This window comes from Petaurus breviceps, unplaced genomic scaffold (assembly GCF_028583685.1).
Source record: "Petaurus breviceps papuanus isolate PSGF00001 unplaced genomic scaffold, PetGlider_PUasm1.0 189, whole genome shotgun sequence".
Lineage (NCBI taxonomy): Eukaryota > Metazoa > Chordata > Mammalia > Diprotodontia > Petauridae > Petaurus > Petaurus breviceps.
The window spans coordinates 15,796,851-15,814,928 of NW_027185809.1; the positions used below are offsets into that span (position 1 = coordinate 15,796,851).

Consider the following 18,078-nt stretch of genomic DNA (forward strand, 5'->3'; position numbering starts at 1 on the left):
CTGGGAGTAAAAATTTCGGGATCTATATGAAATAGGCTGGTGGGTAGCCACAGCTTTCCACAATCCCAATGCAGCACAACAAATGTCATGGAGCAGTCCTTCCCCCTCCCCCCCCCATTTGATGCTATATTCATCCCCAGATCCACTGCTGAAGTGGGATGGGTGAACTAGCTGGCCAACATCCCATGGGATGCTAGAAGAAAAAAGAGATTTCCATTTCCCACTATTATGAATGCATCTGTCTGTATCCTCACTGTGAATGAATGAACTTTTGTTCCTATAACTAGCACTAAAATGGGTAATTATCAGACTGATGTTGGCAAGCCTTTCAAAGTAAAAAAGAACATTTATTTTTTTCCCACCATCACCTTTCTGTTACCTACTTTCTAATGACAGTACACTACATGATCATTTTTTTTTTTTGCAAGTGGTTCCAGACCTCTGATGCCCTAAGTATGGGGAACTCTCAGTATGGAAACTATCTACCAATTTAAGTCAGCAACCCTTCTTAAATTTAGTCTTAAGAGAATTGCCTGGGGCATGAAAAGAGTAAATGATTTGACCAAGATCATCAAGTCAGAATGCCCCCCACCCCATCTTCCTGATTCCAAGGCACTACACTTCTTTTTCTAAGCTGCCTCTCTTGTTTATACTGTATTATACTATTTTATAATAAATGATTAAAATTATAGCTCTACCAGACAGAAAGATACATCCAATAATAACATCACCATTATTAATAAAAATATTTCTTCTTTGTAATAAAAAGAATAACAATCTCAACATTTAATAGCAAGTCTGGGGCTAAATGCGAACTTCTATAGGAAACCACATGCAAATAAGCAAAAGAAAATGATTTCATGTTAAAATTATACAACATTGGACACTAGTGAACCTGCTGATATTTAAGGCTACAAGTGAGGTATGATTATCCAGTCAGCAGTTGATGAATGGATTCTCCTGAAATTGCAGAACTGGAGACAAACCATCTTTCTCTGGGCCTACTTCATTGCCCCAAGTAGTTCTGCCTCAGAGACTACCACCCTTCTTTTTCAATTCTGTCACTAGAATGAGTAAGTTTATATGCAAACAGTGTTTAAATAAAAGAATGTTCTTCTGAGAATTGACAGAAGAAGGGATCTACAAACTGATGGAATATCCTTATAGCATTGGGAAGTAGGTGGACAGGAGAAGGGAAAACGCAGTTAAACACAAGGAGCCAGAAAGTATGTTTTTTTCCTAGAAGGGAGTATGAGTATGGCTGATAAGTAGAACAATTATCAGTGGCTAGAACAAGAAAAGATTACTCTTTAGTTTTATGACCACTGAATGAAATTCTTTTGTAGAAGTATCATCCTGAACTCCAGAAAAAGAACTGTGCATCACAAGAAGCCCTAAAACTTCTATAACAGGGGAGGTAGCCCTGCCAGAGAATGTACCAAGCCCACCAGGAAATAGAAAGAAGGCAATAAAGCTGCGTGGGCCTACGCGCTGTTATCATTTTAATCCAGATTTCGTCTTCAATATGAAATGTCTCTCCATCACTGTTCTTTCTCACTACTCATCACCTCCCTTCATGGAAAAAATAAACCTCAAAAAGTCACAAAACACCCTCCAAAGAAGGCAATGAGAAGCCAAGGTCTCAACTGTAAAGCCCAGATGATACTGGGCTTCCTGTAGGAACTGAAAATATGGGAGAGCAGAGAAGCCTCCTCTTTTAAATTATTCTGCCCACCATGAAGACTTGCAAACTGGATGTATTTTTTAGAAATTAAATTATTTGTTTTTATGAGTCATTTCCAAGGTATTTACAGAGCTTTCTGTCCATTCTGTCCAACTGCTGGCAGCAAAAGAAACCCCATATGGCATACCTAATATATCATTTAGTAAATGGACACTGATATAGCAGTGGAAAGTAAATCAGATAAACTGATCCACAGATCTGAATCATAGAAGAGAGGTGTGCAGATAACAGAAGAGGCAAGGAATGACCAAGGCCACATATGTATAAAAGTTTACAATAGGAGCTATAGGGCAAATTGACCAACAAGGAAACTGAGTTTGAAAACGGAAACATAATGTATCAAACAACATTTATCATGCACTGGAAGAAACAAAGAATGGAAGTGACATAGTTCCCCACCATCAAGAAGCTTATGTGGTATATGGAAAAACAAAATACAGAGTACACATATAAAAATATACCAAAGTTATACAAGGTGATGCAGGAGCAGAAACTAGCAGCTACATAAGAGGGAGAGGGAAATCTGGAAAAGCCTCATGCTAGCCTAGAAGTCTCTTGTTTTACTTGAGAGATGAAAGTAATTCTCCAGTTCCATATAATGCTTCAATAAATTCAAAGATCCAAAACTTCATCTGAAAATTTTTCAACCAGACTCTGGTGCGTGGTGGGATCTGGGAATAAAATCTCCAGAACAGGCAGATGAGCATCTATGCATTATATATTAGATAGCATTATACACATATACAGGGAGTCCTAAAAGTGTTAGTGCAGTTTAAGACCTTTTGGGAAACTGTGGGTATGCAGTTTTTTTTGTAGCATTTTTTTTTTCTAATTACATGTAAAGTTTTCAACATTCACTTCTTTTTGATTCTGAGTTCCAAACTTTTCTCCTCCCCAAGACTGCAAGCAATCTGATATAGGTTGTGTATGCAGTTTTTAGTTCAAGGATAGAAGGGAAAAGAGAGGAAGAGCAATTATTAAAGGAAGACACTTCCCCCTCAGTAGAAAACAAATGGCTTTTTAACCTTTGATGAGCAGAATTTCTTAAGATCAGCTGTACCAAGACTGCTACTAGAGAAAACAACACATCAACTCTTCCAAAAGGGGCTTCAAAGTGGCAGCCCTGAAATGCTCGCACTCTCCATCAAGCTTGCCCCTGACTGCTGATCCCACAACATACTTCCAGTCGGTATTCGTCTATTCACAGGTTTGTTTTTTCTCAGTTTCACACAATGCCCAGTCACCCTGTTAAGAGTGGTCCAACTGTACCCATTCATATCTAGAACTGCTAGAAACCAAGATTCTGGTTTTTTTTTTCCTCTTGAGAGTCTCAAAAAACAGGAAGTGGTTTCATCGAGCCTCTTACCAAGATAATAAAAAAGTTATCGAGACTGAAACTTAAGTGAGATACTGACAGTTTCCTACTACCATTACAAGGTTTCCTCAGGAAGTCCTCTGTACAATTAAATCAAACTGCTTAGAACGACAGATTAAAACTGAAGTAGATCTAAAATGTAATTAATCAGGTTATTAATTAAACAGGGGGAGAATGAGACTAAAAGCCTTTTGCAACCTTTTCCTACATGGGAGGCAAGAAGCTTTCGTTTTCCCATGTCGAACTTTGAGAAGCCTGAGAAGCCCAAGTCGCGGTCTCATTTCAAATCCTAGACTATTAGACCGTGATTCTTGAGAGCCTTTGACCTTTCTCAGAGTCCCCAGAGCTCGAGTCCGGCACACAGTAGGCGCTTAATAAATGTCCGCAGACTCTAGAACTATCTTCCTTCCCCCGCCCCCTTTGTGTATCTTGGTTTTGTCTTTGCGCTGGAAAAGGTGCACAGTCTTCTTGGCCCACCCCCAGGGTGAGAGACGCCGCAGCAGGCTGCCCCCACTTGTCAATTTCACAGCCTCCGGCCGGGCCGTTCCCAGGACTCCCCCCGCCCCGAGACGCGTCCTCTCCAACCCAAGCAGTAACAGCTGAGACCTGGGACAGAGCCTGCGGAGAGGACTCCGGCCAAGTTCTCCCACCCCCTGGCCTCCTCCTTCCGAGGGAAAAGTGCACCCGCCGCCTCTGGGGACGGGCCTCCTCGGGACGCACAGGACTCGGCACTTGACACTACCAGGTGACAGGCGGGGACTGGAAGGAGACGCCACCGCCTCCGGCGGCTCCCGGGGCGTTTAAGGGACACAAAGCCCCGCACCCCCCAGGTCCCCGTCAGCTCGGGTTTCCCTTCCCGGCAGTGACAACTCACCCTGGAGCTACCGGGGCAAAGAGCAGGAGCAGCGCCCTCCGGCCAGGCTTCGGCTGCTCCCGGCTGCCCCAGGCTGCCTGCCCGCCCGCCTCCTCCTCCGCGGGCCCCGAAGCCGAGTCTCCGCCGCCAGGCCCCGCGTGCCCTTGTCCGTCCGCCTAGCGCAGGCAGGAGCTGCGGGGAGAAGGGGGAGGGACTGGAGCGCGAGGGGGAGGGGGAGGGGAGCTTGACGCAGGGCTCGGAGAAGGGAAGCGGACGGAGGCTCCCGCGTCACCGCCTCAGCTGAGCAGTGCTGGGCTGGGGGCGGGGAAGAAGCTTCGCGAGAGAAGCCGGGAGGGCGGGGTCGGGAGCCGGCAGCGGAGGGGAACGAGACTGGGGCTGGGAGAGTGCAGAGTACAGACGAGCGAAGGGAAGAAGGAAGGCAGGGTGGGGGGCGGGGCCCCAGAAGAGACGTAACAACTGCAGAACGTTTGAGCTCCGGCGGCCAACCAGCGCGAGATTCCGGGACGGCTCAGCCGCGGCCACCGCCTACACGCACGAGCCACTGAAACGCGCTCACGCTGTCAGAAGGGGGCGGGGCGAGGCGCCGGGGGCGGGGCGGGGCCCGAGCTTGCCCTGGAGCCGGGGCTGAACGAGGCTGCTAGGTCTGAGTGAGAGTTAAAATTTGTCGACTTATATATAATCAAACTTGCAGCTGTTTGAACCAAAAAAACCCCAAAACAACAACAAACCCACCCAATATTCAGTGGCCCTTTTGCTGCTATCTCTTCTTTTGAGCACAAGGCTCACAAGATTTTGACAAATTTTTAATTCTTCATCCTGAAACCGTGCTTTTATTATATTGTATATTAAGTGCACTTTTGACAAGCATTCCGTTTTCCCAGATACACCTTAATAATAACAGCTACCATATATGTATATGAACATATTAAATCTGTCACTGTGTATATATCTATATTTCTATATATGCTATGTCTGTTACTAATTATATAAATGCGTAACAGTATCTGGGTGTCTAAATTCTGCAGAATTTAGAGTCCCAACCCTGCCCTCTTTATATAGATGATAGGTTTGCAAAGTGCTTCACAAATATCTCATTTTATCCTCATGACACCCTGAGAAGTAGATGCTATTATTACCCCCATTTTACAGATAAGGGAACTCATGAAGACAGAAGTTAAGTGACACCCAGATGGCTTAGATAGTAAGTGTCTGAGGTGGAATTTGAACTAAAGTCTTCTGTACTACTAGGTCCAACACATTATCCATGGAGTCACCTTAGATTATAGCTTTAATAATATATATATAGCCCATAAATTTTCCACATATTTTAGATCAGACTAGTTTCCAAGATTTTGAAGCATCTTTATCTTGATCTCTTGAATAAGTTTTATAATTTTTCTTGATGTGTGGCCTGGCACAAGATTCTATAGCATTGTTTTATTTTCATCTGGGAATTTAATTCCAGAACAATTCTACTTCTCAGTATATAAATGTATTTACCACAAGTCATCATTCCCTCAATTGAGACAAGACTTCAAGGAAGTAAAAAATATCCAAAATATTTTGGGGCTAGAGAATGGATGTTTTCAGTCTGATGGAAATCCCTGGATCTTACAGGCTTACTTGGACTTTTGATAATAGGTTTTAGAGTCTTAAATGATAAAGCAAGTTTCATCAGTAAAATTTATTTACTAGTCTTCTCACTGTTCTTCTAACTTCAAGATATGCTATAGAAAAAAACAGTAACAACCCTTCCTGCTACTCAAAACTCTCTAGAAGTATTTTCTTATTTTTTGAAGATTCATTAGGATAGTTTGTAGCAGTAGTATGACAGCTCTTATTGTTTCTTATTTCTGGCCATATTTAATGCTGTGCTTTGGTTTAACTAATCCTGTTTCATTATGGACTTGAATGGTTCTTGAAATGGCATAGTTCCTCCTATCAAAAATCACCACAATATCTCTAAGAGTCACTGAAGTGTGATCTTTAGGAGGTACAACTTTTTTTTTTTTGGAAGCTCTTTGGAGGCGAAGGAAGGACAATTGGGGTTAAGTGACTTGCCCAAGGTCACACAGCTAGTAAGTGTTAAGTGTCTGAGGTTGGATTTGAACTCAGGTCCTCCTGACTCCAGGGCCAGTGCACTATTCACTGCGCCACCTCACCACCCCAAGGTACAACTTTTGCATGTTTCCTTAGTGTAAGAATCATTCTTTTAAAATAGAATTAAAAACACAACAAAAGAGAACACTGAATTACCTGTGTATGATATGAAATCCAGCACAACTGACAGACAACCAAAGAAAGCTAGAGAAACCAGCTGTACTGCTCTGGTCAAGATCAAATGTTCTGAGTCAGTCTACTGTCAGAAGTAGTATAAACAATGTCACTGCTGTCATAAAATGAAATAATCTCAAAATTATTCCTTATGTCAAGGCAATTTGCATACCTATATATCTTCCAAACTCCTGTGAAGAACTTGAATGTCCTTGCTTCCCTAATCATTGTATCCCTCAACTACAGAGAATTAAACCTGCAGGTTTATCTCACAGAAGCTATTTATTATTTGGTGTTTGTATCTCACTTTTTATTTCATAAAGTATTTGGCAATGTTATTTCCAAATCTATTTCATTCAACAAACAGCATCTCCAAATTTCAAAATACAATGGTAGGTGCTATAGGCAGCTTGAAACAAGACATTGTAACCCTCGATTTCAAGTTTTAAATGACGAAAAAATGTGCAGAGGAGTTAATAATAATTCAGATTCATATTTGTAATCTTGTCCCAACCAAGCTGAGGGATTGGGAAAAGGGCACTCCTATGCACATAGCTCCAAATGGTGGAGGGAATGTCAACCTGTTGCTTCAGACCTATGTAAGGGGGAGAGTTGGTGCCCTAATTTTCTGGAGGAGAGACATGTTTCAACATGGACCTTCTTTGGGAGAAACACATGGAAATATTTTGGAAGTTTCAGGCATGTTGACAAACTGGCTTTTCATCTTTTTAGCATTAACATTTTTTTCCCAGTGACCCTGTATAGCCATGAATCATGGACATCACAATCTCTGAAGAATCAAATTAACAAGTGACCCAAAAAACAATGGGCAGTCTATGGTGGGTATAAACAGACTGCAATCTATTACCATCAATGGCTTGTACAAAGGTTGTGACATAAAAGCTATCATCTAGGAAATATAAAGCAAGAAAAGGAAATAGATTGGTTATTTAGTGAGATGGAGGGATAACAGGTACACAGGTCAAGTCTTCTACTGGTATAGACTTGATGTTAAAAGACTTAGTGGGAGGTCTCTAGCCAATTGAGTAAATCCTTTATAGAGGGTTTATGGGAGAAGGACAATAATTGCTTAGCATGAGAAGATATGGATGGATTGGGATTTGTAAAGGATCCAAATTCATTTGATATATGAACATGTTGAAGTAATAAAGTAGTTAAATGTTTTAGAGTAAAATGCAAATATTGCTGTTGTTTGAAAAAACATAAAAAATAACTTGTACTTCAAAAGCACTTTATACTTTTAAAACATTAATTCACATTTATATAGCTTTTTAAGGGTTACAAAGAGGTTTTCTCAACATAACCTTGTGAGGCCAGCTCCTCAAATTATTCCCATTTTGCTGATGAAGAAACTGATGCTTAGCTGCAATATCTTTCATATGCATTATGTGTCACTAATTCTCACTACAGTTCTGTGGGAGAAATGACATCAGTATCCCCATTTTATAAATGAAAAAACTTCAGTTAGGAAAATTAAGTGATTTGCCTATGATCACCCAGCAAGCAAATATTCTATTTATCTGAAACCCACTAGGTTTTAGAGTGGGAAAGAATGGCAAGGGATGGGTAGGAGAGTTTAACTCTTTTTTTTTTATAGCTTTTTGGAGGGTAATCGGGGTTAAGTGACTTGCCCAAGGTCACATGGCTAGTTTTTGTGTTAAGTGTCTGAGGCTGAGTTTGAACTCAGGTTCTCCTGACTCCAGGGCCAGTGCTCTACTCACTGCACCACCCAGCTGCCCTGAGTTTGACTGCTTTTTAGTTTCAGGAGTAAGAATGCCCTAGTAAAGTATGAACAGGTTAGTTAGGGATAGGATGTCTTCCAACTCACTTGCTTGAGCGCTGTCCCCTGCGTGAGTTTCCTTTTGGCCATCTGTAACTTAGCTCAGTACCCAGGAATGTTCCTTAGGTAAATGACAAGATAAAAATTAGCCCTGGTGAACCAATAACTCTAACCAGATAGTGCCATGCATAAGTGTTTTAGGGTCTTCTATGACTTGGGGCCCTCAGGTCATGAACTGTGGATTCATTGGACACCCACAGTTCACAGATTCTAGACATCCTATTTGTAAATGGTGTATATAATCTTTGTCTCCTAACACAGGGATTTCCCCATAATAGGCACTTGACAAATGTTTGTTGACTTGTGAGCAGTCATCATGAAGATGTTGCTTTAGTTCTCTTCATTTATCATTAATTCTTTATGAATTTATGATCACTTTATGAATCATTCTCCACAATAACCTTGATGAGGTAAATGAGTTGTGGGGGCAGGGAGTGGGAAGAGGATTGGGAGAGACACTCATGAAATGCCTACTATGTGACAGGCACTGTGCCAAGTGCTTTACAAATATCTCATTTGATCTCACAACTGTAGGAGGGAGGCATTCCTATTTTACGATGAGGAAACTGAGCAGACAGAGGTTTGTCTTTTTTTTTTCTTTTATAAGCAATCGGGGTTAAGTAACTTGCTTAAGTTTACAGGGCCAGTTATTTCTGGGTGTGGTGCTAAGTATCTGAGCCTGGATTTGATCCCCAGGTCATCCTGACACTGGAGCCGGTACTCTTACACGCTGAGCCAACTGGCCACCCCGAGGTTTGTCTTAAAAAAAAACAAAAACATTTGTATAGTGCCAGGCATTGTGCTAAGTGCTTTACACATATTATCTTACCTGATCCATACAACAACCCTAGAAGGTAGATGCTATTATTATCTCCATTTTACAGTCAAGGAAACAGAGGCAAACAGAGGTTAAGTGATTTGCACAGGGTCATAACTATTGCTCCAGCCACTGTGTCACCAGCTATACCACTAGCAGACCTAGTATTCTTGTGTTTTATACACAAAAAAATCTAAGAAGGGACAACATACACAAGTTTACAATGTATATCAACTGTGTACAGTTAGGATAAGAATCCTGGGGGGTATCTGGGTAAAGGATGGGAGTCAGGTGGCAGAGGAACCATTATTCCCATTTTACAGATAAGAAAATTGAGGCTCAGAGAAATGAAGTGATTTGCCCAAAGTAACATAGTAAGTGGCTTAGCACTGACTCCAGTGTATGACCTTTTTCTATTACATTTCAATCAGACTGAATACCTCTCTTCTTTTTCTCTTCTTTCACTGAAGTCTGAGCAATGGACTCAGGGAGATTCAACCAGGAAGGAGAGAATATGGCTCCTTCTGGCTAATGCAGTGAAAGCCCCAAAGGCTTTTCTAAAATAACTACCTCAGGGGGCGGCCAGGTAGCACAGTGAGTAAGAGCACCGGCCCTAGAGTCGGGATGACCTGGGATCGAATCCAGGCTCAGACACTTAGTACCCACCCAGAAATACCTGGCCATGTAACCTCGAGCAAGTTACCTCACCCCAATTGCTTTAAAAATAAAATAAAATAAAGAAGATGCTCTCTTCCCAAACTCTCCTCTTCTTCTTTCCCCTCCCTCATCAATAAGCAAGCATTTATTAAGCTCCTACTCTATCCAAGCATTGTATGAGTTGCTGAAGATAGAAATAAAAAAAAATGAAAGTACCTTTCTTCAAGGAAGGACCTTCAAGTCAGGACCTAAGTTCAAAACCTTCATCAGACACTTACTAGCTGTGTGAACCCAGCCAAGTCACTTAACCTCTATCTGCCTCAATGTCCTCAATTGTAAAATGGAAATAATAATAGTACCTACCTCTCAGAGTTGTTGTGAATATCAAATGAGATGATATCTGTAAAGGACTTAGCACAGTGCCTTTCAAATAGTAGGTACTTAATAAATGGCTTCCCCAAATTCCCTCAAACCTTTGCAAACCTTAAAGTCCAATATAAATGCTAGCTATTATTAATCTGTTGGAGAAACACAACATGTTCACAGGTATACAAATACAAGATACATATGAAATAAATATAAGGTAATTTAGGAAGAGGCACTAATAACTGGGAGAATCAAGAGTCTTTTACTCTTGAAATAGGTAGCCCTTCTCACCATCCTGGCTGCTTTTCAACGTGCCTCTTAAACTGTGGCATCCAGAACTTGATCCACTATTCTGTCATTTTGCAGATATTGCTTTGCTTTCACGTTCCATCCCCCCAGGCCATTTTGCAATCTGGCTTTCCCTGAGTATATGCCACCCCCATCTCCCACCCTTCTACCTTGTGCTCTGAGCAAATCAAACCAAAAGTACCATTGTGAGGGACAGAGTCAAAATGGCAGAATAAAGGTAGGGACCCAGCAGAGCTCTCCCCCAAACCCCTCCAAATACCTTTAAAATTGACCCTAAACAAATTCTAGAGCAGGACATCCCACAAAAAGCCAGAGTGAAACAAATTTCCAGCCCAAAACATCCTGGAAGATCAATAGGAAAGGTGTGTTGCACCAGGGTGAGAGAGGCAAACAGTCCAGTGCAGGCCAGGCCAACTCGGAGCAGGCTTTGGGATGACTGAATTACTGGTAACAATGGCAGTTTCCAGACTTCTCAGCGCACAGTCACCAAAGACAACTTAGGAGATCAGGAAGAAAGGTTTGTCAGACATGGATGAGAGTGGAGTGCAGTCCAGCAAGGCTATGTCAGCATAGTCCCAACCCCAGCACACCAGAAGCAGACCTTGGGAATGACTGAATCAGCAACAGGAGCTGCTGCTTCTGGACCTCTTAACCTACAGATGGTAAAGGGGTTGAACAGCTGGTCAAAAGGAGATTATAGGGCCTCTTTTCTAACACTGAGGCAGGACACTTTGCCATGCTTAGAAATGGGCTGTAGTCTTAGGTGGCAATCTTGGGGCAAGAAGGGGCACTACAACAGCGGAGCTTATGGCGGCAGTGGAGGGGGGGCCCTTCTCACACTTCCAGAGCAGAAAAGAGTGCTTGTGGTCACTCACAGACAACAGCACAGATCAGGAGAGGAGTAAGTATCTCTTCTTAGATCATACCACCTTAGAAGAACTGAAAACTTATAGGTCCCTACAAGTATCTCTGAAAACAGCTGCACAAAACCCCTGAAGCTTGAGACACTTTGCCCTCTACCCTGGAAGCAGAGCCCTATGTTTACAAAGAGTTAATAAGTCAAATAATAGGCTGGGGAAATAAGCAAACATATATAGACTATAGAAACTTATTCTAGTGACAAAGAAGATCAAAATGCACATTCAAAAGAAGACAAAAAAGTCAAAACTCCTACATCCAAAGCTTACAAGAAAAATATGAATTGGTCTCAGGTCATGGAAGAGCTCAAAAAGGATTTTGAAAACCAAATAAGAGAAGTAGGGAAAAATTGGGAAGAGAAATGAAAGGAATGCAAGAAACTCATGGAAAAAGAGTCAACAGCTTAATAAAAGGAGACCCCCCCAAAATACTGAAGAAAATAACACCTTAAAAAAAAAGACTTGGCCAAATGGTAAAAAGAGGTCCAAAAAGCCAATGAGGAGAATGCCTTAAAAAACAGAATTGGCCAAATGGAAAAGGAAGTTCAAAAGCTCACTGAAGAAAATAATTCCTTAAAAATTAGAATGGAGCAAATGGAAGCTAATGACTTCAGGAGAAATCAAGAAATCATAAAACTAAACCAAAAGAATGAAAAAAAGGAGAAGACAATGTGAAATATCTCATTGGAAAAACAACTGACCTGGAAAATAGATCCAGGAGAGATAATTTTAAAATTATTGGACTACTTGAAAGCCATGATCAAAAAGGAGCCTAGACATCTATCTTTCGAGAAATAATCAAGGAAAACTGCCCTGATATTCTAGAACTTGAGGGTAAAATGGAAATTGAAAGAATCTACCAATCACCTAATGAATGAGATCCCAAAATAGAAACTTTCAGGAATATTATAGCCAAATTCCAGAGTTCCCAGGTCAAGGAGAAAATATTGCAAGCTGCCAGAAAGAAACAATTAAAGTATGGCAGAACCACAATCAGGATAACACAAGATCTAGCAGCTTCTACATTAAAGGTTTGGAGGGCTTGGAATATGATATTCCAGAGAGCAAAGTAGCTAGGATTACAACCAAGAATCACCTACCCAGTAAAACTGAGTATAATCCATGAGGGGGGGAAATGGATATTCAATGAGATAGAGGACTTTCAAGCATTTTTGATGAAAAGATAAGAGCTGAATCAAAAATTTGACTTTAAGAGCAGCTAGGTGGTACAGTGAATAGAGCATTAGCCCTGGAGTCAGGAGGACCTGAGTTAAATTCTGGCCTCAGACACTTACACTTACTAGCTGTGTGACCTTGGGCAAGTCACTTAACCCCAATTGCCCTGCTTCCCCCCTCAAAAAATCAAATCAAATAAAGTAAAATAAATTTGACTTTCAAATACAAGACTCAAGAGAAAAATGAAAAGGTAAAAAGGAAAGAGAAATCATAAGGGATTTATTAAAGTATTTACATTCTTACATGGAAAGATACTTGTAACTCATAAGAACTTGCTCATTATTAGGGTAGTTAGGAATATATATAGACAAGCGTGGGTGTGAGTTGAATATGAAGCAATAATATCTAAAAAATAAGATTAAGGGGCGAGAGAGAGGAATGTATGGGAGAAAGAGAAAGGGAGAGGTGGAATGGGGTAAATTATCTCACATAAAAGAGGTAGGAAAAAGCTTTTGCAGTGGAGGGGGAGGAGGATAAGTGAGGGGGTCTGGGTGAACCTTACCCTCATCAGAATTGGTTCAAAGAGGGAATAACACCCACACTCCACTGGGTATAGAAATCTATCTTACCCTACAGGAAAGTAGTGGGGGAAGGAGATAAGAAAAGAGATAGAAGGCCGGGCAGATTGGGGGAGGGGAAAGTTAGAAGCTAAATACTTTTGAGGAGGGACAGGGTGAAAGGAGAGAGAGAATAGAATAAATAGGAGGGGGAATAGGTTGGAGGGAAATACAGTTAGTCTTTCACAATCCGACTATTATGGAAGTATTTTGCATGAGTACACATGCATAACCTCAATGAGGGGGAATGGGGGGGGGGGCTGGGGAGGAAGGGGGAGAGTTTGGAACTCGAAAGTTTTTAAAATGAATGTTAAAATTGTTTTTACATATAACTGGAGAAAAAGAAAATACTAAATAAAAAAAAAGTATCATTGCTTCTGGAAAGGTTAGATCAGTCAGCTGCCCTGGGAATCCCCTCACTATCTGTCTACAAAAAAAACCCAATTTCCTTTCTCTGGACACTACTCTTCTACAAGTTTTGTTTTCCCCTCCTATAATGTCTGCTCCCTCACAGGGACCAGGACTGTCACACTTTTTGTATTTTTATTCTCAGTGCTAAGCACAGTCTCTCTCTCTCTCTCTCTCTCTCTCTCTCTCTTGCTTTTTGGAGGGCAATTGGGGTTAAGTGACTTGCCCAAGGTCACACGGATAGTTTTTGTGGATAGTTTTTGTCTGAGGTCAGATCTGAACTCAGGACCTCCTGACTCCAGGGCCAATGCTCTATTAACTTCGACACCTAGCCACCCCCTGCCTTTAGGCTTGGAGATTGTTGGAAATATAACACAACTCAACAAGGGAGGCATCAAGCCAACCAACCAGTCAAAGCTTTTAAATAAATTCAACTCCATAAGTATTTATTAAGTACCTATAAGGAAGCATACATTCAAGGGGAAATACAACATATACACATAAGTAAATATGGAACATGTAGCAAATAAATACAAAGCAATTTGGAAGGGGGGAGGGAGAAACACTAACAATCAGAGGAATCAAAAAAGATTTCTTGTGAGGCAGTTAGATGGCACAATGGATATAGTACTGGACCTGGAGTCAGGAAGACCTGGGTTCAAATCCAGTCACAGACACTTATTAATTGTGTGACCCTGGGCAAGGCACTTAACCTCTGTTTCAGTTTCCTTAATTGTAAAATGGGGATAATAATAACCTCTGTCTCTAAGGGTTTTTGTGAAGATGAAATCACATAATATCTTAAAAGTACGTTGCAAACCTTAAAGTGCTATATAAATACTAGTGGGAGATAAAATCTGGGCTATACCTGGAAGGGAGCTAAGGATTCCAGGGAGCAGAGCATTCCACAAAAAGGCATGGGAGATACAGTCTGTGTGAAGGTCTAATAATGGGAGTGGAAATGCCAAATCCAGGAAATAGCAAGTAAGTTAGTTTTGCTAGCCAAATTCCAGAGTTCCCAGATCAAGGAGAAAATATTATAAGCAACCAGAAAGAAACAATTAAAGTATGGTGGAGCCACAGTCAGGATGCACAAGATTTAGCAGCTTCTACATGAAAGGATCAGGAGATTTAGCAGATGATACTCTGGAAAGCAAAAGAGCTAGGATTATCTGCCTAAGAATCATCTACCCCAAAATGGACATTCAAGGAGATTAAGTTCTCTCAAACGCTCTTGATGAAAAGACCAGAACTGAATAGAAAATGTGATTTTCAAATACAAAACTCAAGAGAAGCATAAGAAGGTAAATAGGAAAGGGAAATCACAAGGGACTTAATTAGGGTAAACTGTTTATATTCCTACATGGGAAGATGGTATTTGTAACTTAGAAGACCTTTCTCATTATTAGGGTGGTTAGAAGGAGTACATATAGACAAAGGGCACAGGCATGAGTAGAATATGAAGGGATGATATCTAAAAAAATAAGATTAAGGGGTGAGAGAGGAATGTACTGGGAGAAAGGGAAAGGGAGAGGTGGAATGGGGGTAAATTATCTCACATAAAAGAGGAAAGCAAAAGCTTTTACAGTGGAGAGGAAGGGGGGGGATGGGAGGGAATGAGTGAACCTTACTCTCCTTAGAATTGGTTCAAAGAGGTTCAAACACATTTGATTGCGTATAAAAATCTAGATTATCCTACAGGAAAGGAAGAGGGAAAAGGATAGAAAGGAGCGCAGATTGGGAGAGAGGGTAGTCAGAAGAAAACACTTGAGGAGGGACAGGATAAAAGGAGAGAGAGAATAGAATAAATAGGAGAGGAGGAGATAGGATGGAGGGAAATAGACTTAGCAATACTAACTGTGAAAAAAAATTTGAAGCAAGTTTCTCTGATAGAGGCCTCATTTCTCAAACATATAGAGAACTAAATCAAATTTATAAAAATAAGAGCCATTCCTCAAATGACAAATGATCAAAAAATATGAATTTTCAGGTAATATATCTATAGCCAAATGAAAAAAATACTCTAACTCAATATTGACTGGAAGAAATCCAAATTAAAGCAATTCTGAGGTACTACCTTATACCTATCAGATTGGCTAATAAGACAGAAAAAGTAGAAGAAAAATGTTGGGCGGATGTGGGAAAAATAAGACATTAATGCATTGTTAGCAGAGTTGCAAATTGATTCAACCATTCTGTAGAGCAATTTGGAACTATGCCCAAACGACTTATAAAACCATGCATTACCCTTAGACTTAGAAATACCACTACTAGGTCTGTATCTTAAAAGAAATTTCTTAAAAAAGAAAAGGACCTATATGTCCAAAAATATTTACAGCAGCTCATTTCTGGGGACAAAGAATTAGAAACTGAGGGGATGCTCATCAATTGGGGAACAGCTGAACAAGTTGTGGTATATGATTATGATGGAATTCTATTGTACTGTAAGAAATGATGAGCCAGATGCTCTCAGAAAAACCTAGAAAGATTTGCATGGATTGATGCAAAGTGAAATGTACTGTGTATAAAGTAACAGCAATATTGTAAGATGATCAGCTGTGAATGACTTTGCTGTTCTCAGCAATATAACAATCCAAGACTACTCTGAAGAATTTAAGATGAAAAATGCTATCCATCCCCAGAGAAAGAACTGATGGTGTCTGAATACAGATTGAAGCACACTTTTTTTTTTTACTTTATTTTTCTTAAATTTCTTTTTTGTCTGTTTTCTTTCGCAACATCACCATAATGGATATGTTTTACATTACTACACATGTATAGACTGTATTGAACTGCTTGTCTACTCAATAAGGGGTGGGGGTGGGGGTGAGAAGGGAGTAAGGGAGAGACTTTGGACCTCCAAGTTTTATAAATGAATGTCAAAAAAAGTTTTATGTACAACTGGAGTAGAATAAATATTTTTTTTTAGAAAGAATATATATTTGACAACTATATGAAGGATGGATTAGAGAAGGAAGAACCTGGCTACAGGGAGACTAGGAAAATTTTGCAATAGCCTAGATCAGAAATGATAAAGGCTTGTTCTAGGATGGCAGGAGTGAGTCAGGATTTGTTGTGGAGGCAGACTCAATGAAACTTGTTGGTATGCTACATTCCTCTGCCAGTGGCCTTCATTCCTGGTTCTCTTACAGCCAACCTGCTCCTGTTTTTCATGTTTCAGAAGAGTCCGTGCTATTTCATCTTGATTTTAATAAATGTGAATCCCCCTAGAACTGCCGATGTGTTTCCAGCACTGGAATAGTACCATCCGGAGGAACCTGGGCTAATAAAAGGAAGCAGGAGGGACTATTTGTTTGTTAAGTGAGTAAGCAATATGCTTACTAGAGGTAGCATAAGGAGTTGAGAATTAATCCTTTGTTTAGGAATGACTCATGAATCCTCAGGCAAGGAAGTCATACGTAGAAAAATAAAATGTTAGAGTTGGAAGTGTAGATCATTAAATGTAGTCCTCGGTTTTTACAGATGAGGAAACTGAGGCCCAGAGAGATTAAGAGACTTGCTGAAAGCCATATAAATAGCAAGTAGAACCTTTAAATTAGCATTTTTTTTTTTTTACTGCTACTATTGGAATGAGAACTCTTAGTTTGAGGACTTTAAAAATGAAAAGGAAGAAGCTGTCTTCTACTCATTTCAATTCATTCATTGGGTGGCAAATGCTTTTCAAGTGAGTGATTATGTGGTACTCCAACATCCTGTGCTAGAGAGAGGAAAAGGAAGTCCATGAACAAGACTTAGTCAATCAATAAGTATTTATTAAATGTTTACTATTTGCCAGTCACTGTCCTAAACCCTGCAGATACAAAGAAAGGCAGAAAATAGTCCCTGTTCTCAAGGAAATCATAATCTAATGAGAGGAAGTAATAAACAAACATGTATGTGCACACAAGCTGTATACAGAAGATATACTCAACAGAGAGAAGGCATTAGAATGAAGAGGGATTGGAAAACCTTCCAGTAGAAGGTGGGATTTTATATGGGACTTGAAGGAAGCCGGGAGGCAGAGATGAGGAGGAAGAACATTTATGTTAGGGAGACAGCCAGTGAAAATGTCCAGAGCCCAGCGATAGAGTGTCTTGTCCAAGAGATGGCAAGGAGACTAGTGATCCAATAGGAGCCAAGAGTAGATGGCCAAAAGAGATTTGTTAACGAACATTATTTACAGTACCTTGGATGTGAGAGTGGATGCTGTGGGCCTCCATATCTTTATTCAGGGAATAATAGTAGTCGGACAACTCCAGAGATAGCTTTTCAACTTTTCCTCTTTGCATGGGAAAAGTCCCTTCTCTGACATGTGTTAAAAATGTTCCCAGTATGTGGAACAAGGTATTAACTGATACCTTCACTTCCAGATCTACACTTTGGAATCTTTGAGTATAGTAATTGGTTGAAAGAGATAAGATTATATGATTGAAATGTTTCCCTATTTACCCAAAGATAAGGAACAAGGGGAATATAGAGGGTTCATTATTATTTATAATGCCAAATACTACCGTGTTTCCCCGATAATAAGACCTATCCTGAAAATAAGCCCTCCCCTTACTGTGTAAGATTCCTCTAAAACAAGCCCTCCCCCGAAAATAAGCCCTATTGAGATTGCTACTGTAGTGAAGGTGATCCCCTGCGCTACACGCTACATTACGGTACCCTCTGTATGCACCATCC

The 18,078-nt window shown here is 40.5% G+C and overlaps 1 protein-coding gene across 2 annotated transcripts in view; it reads right to left on the reverse strand.

Annotated features, from left to right (window-relative positions):
* SUSD6 (sushi domain containing 6) overlaps positions 1 to 4,190 on the reverse strand; it is a 122,208-nt gene extending 118,018 nt beyond the window's left edge. The window contains exon 1 of one of the 2 annotated variants that reach the window (XM_069091987.1): positions 3,994 to 4,190. The gene's annotated coding sequence lies outside the window, so the exon portion shown is untranslated. The remainder of the gene's footprint in view (positions 1 to 3,993) is intronic. The other variant, XM_069091988.1, reaches the window with a different exon arrangement.
* Positions 4,191 to 18,078: the final 13,888 nt, after the last annotated feature.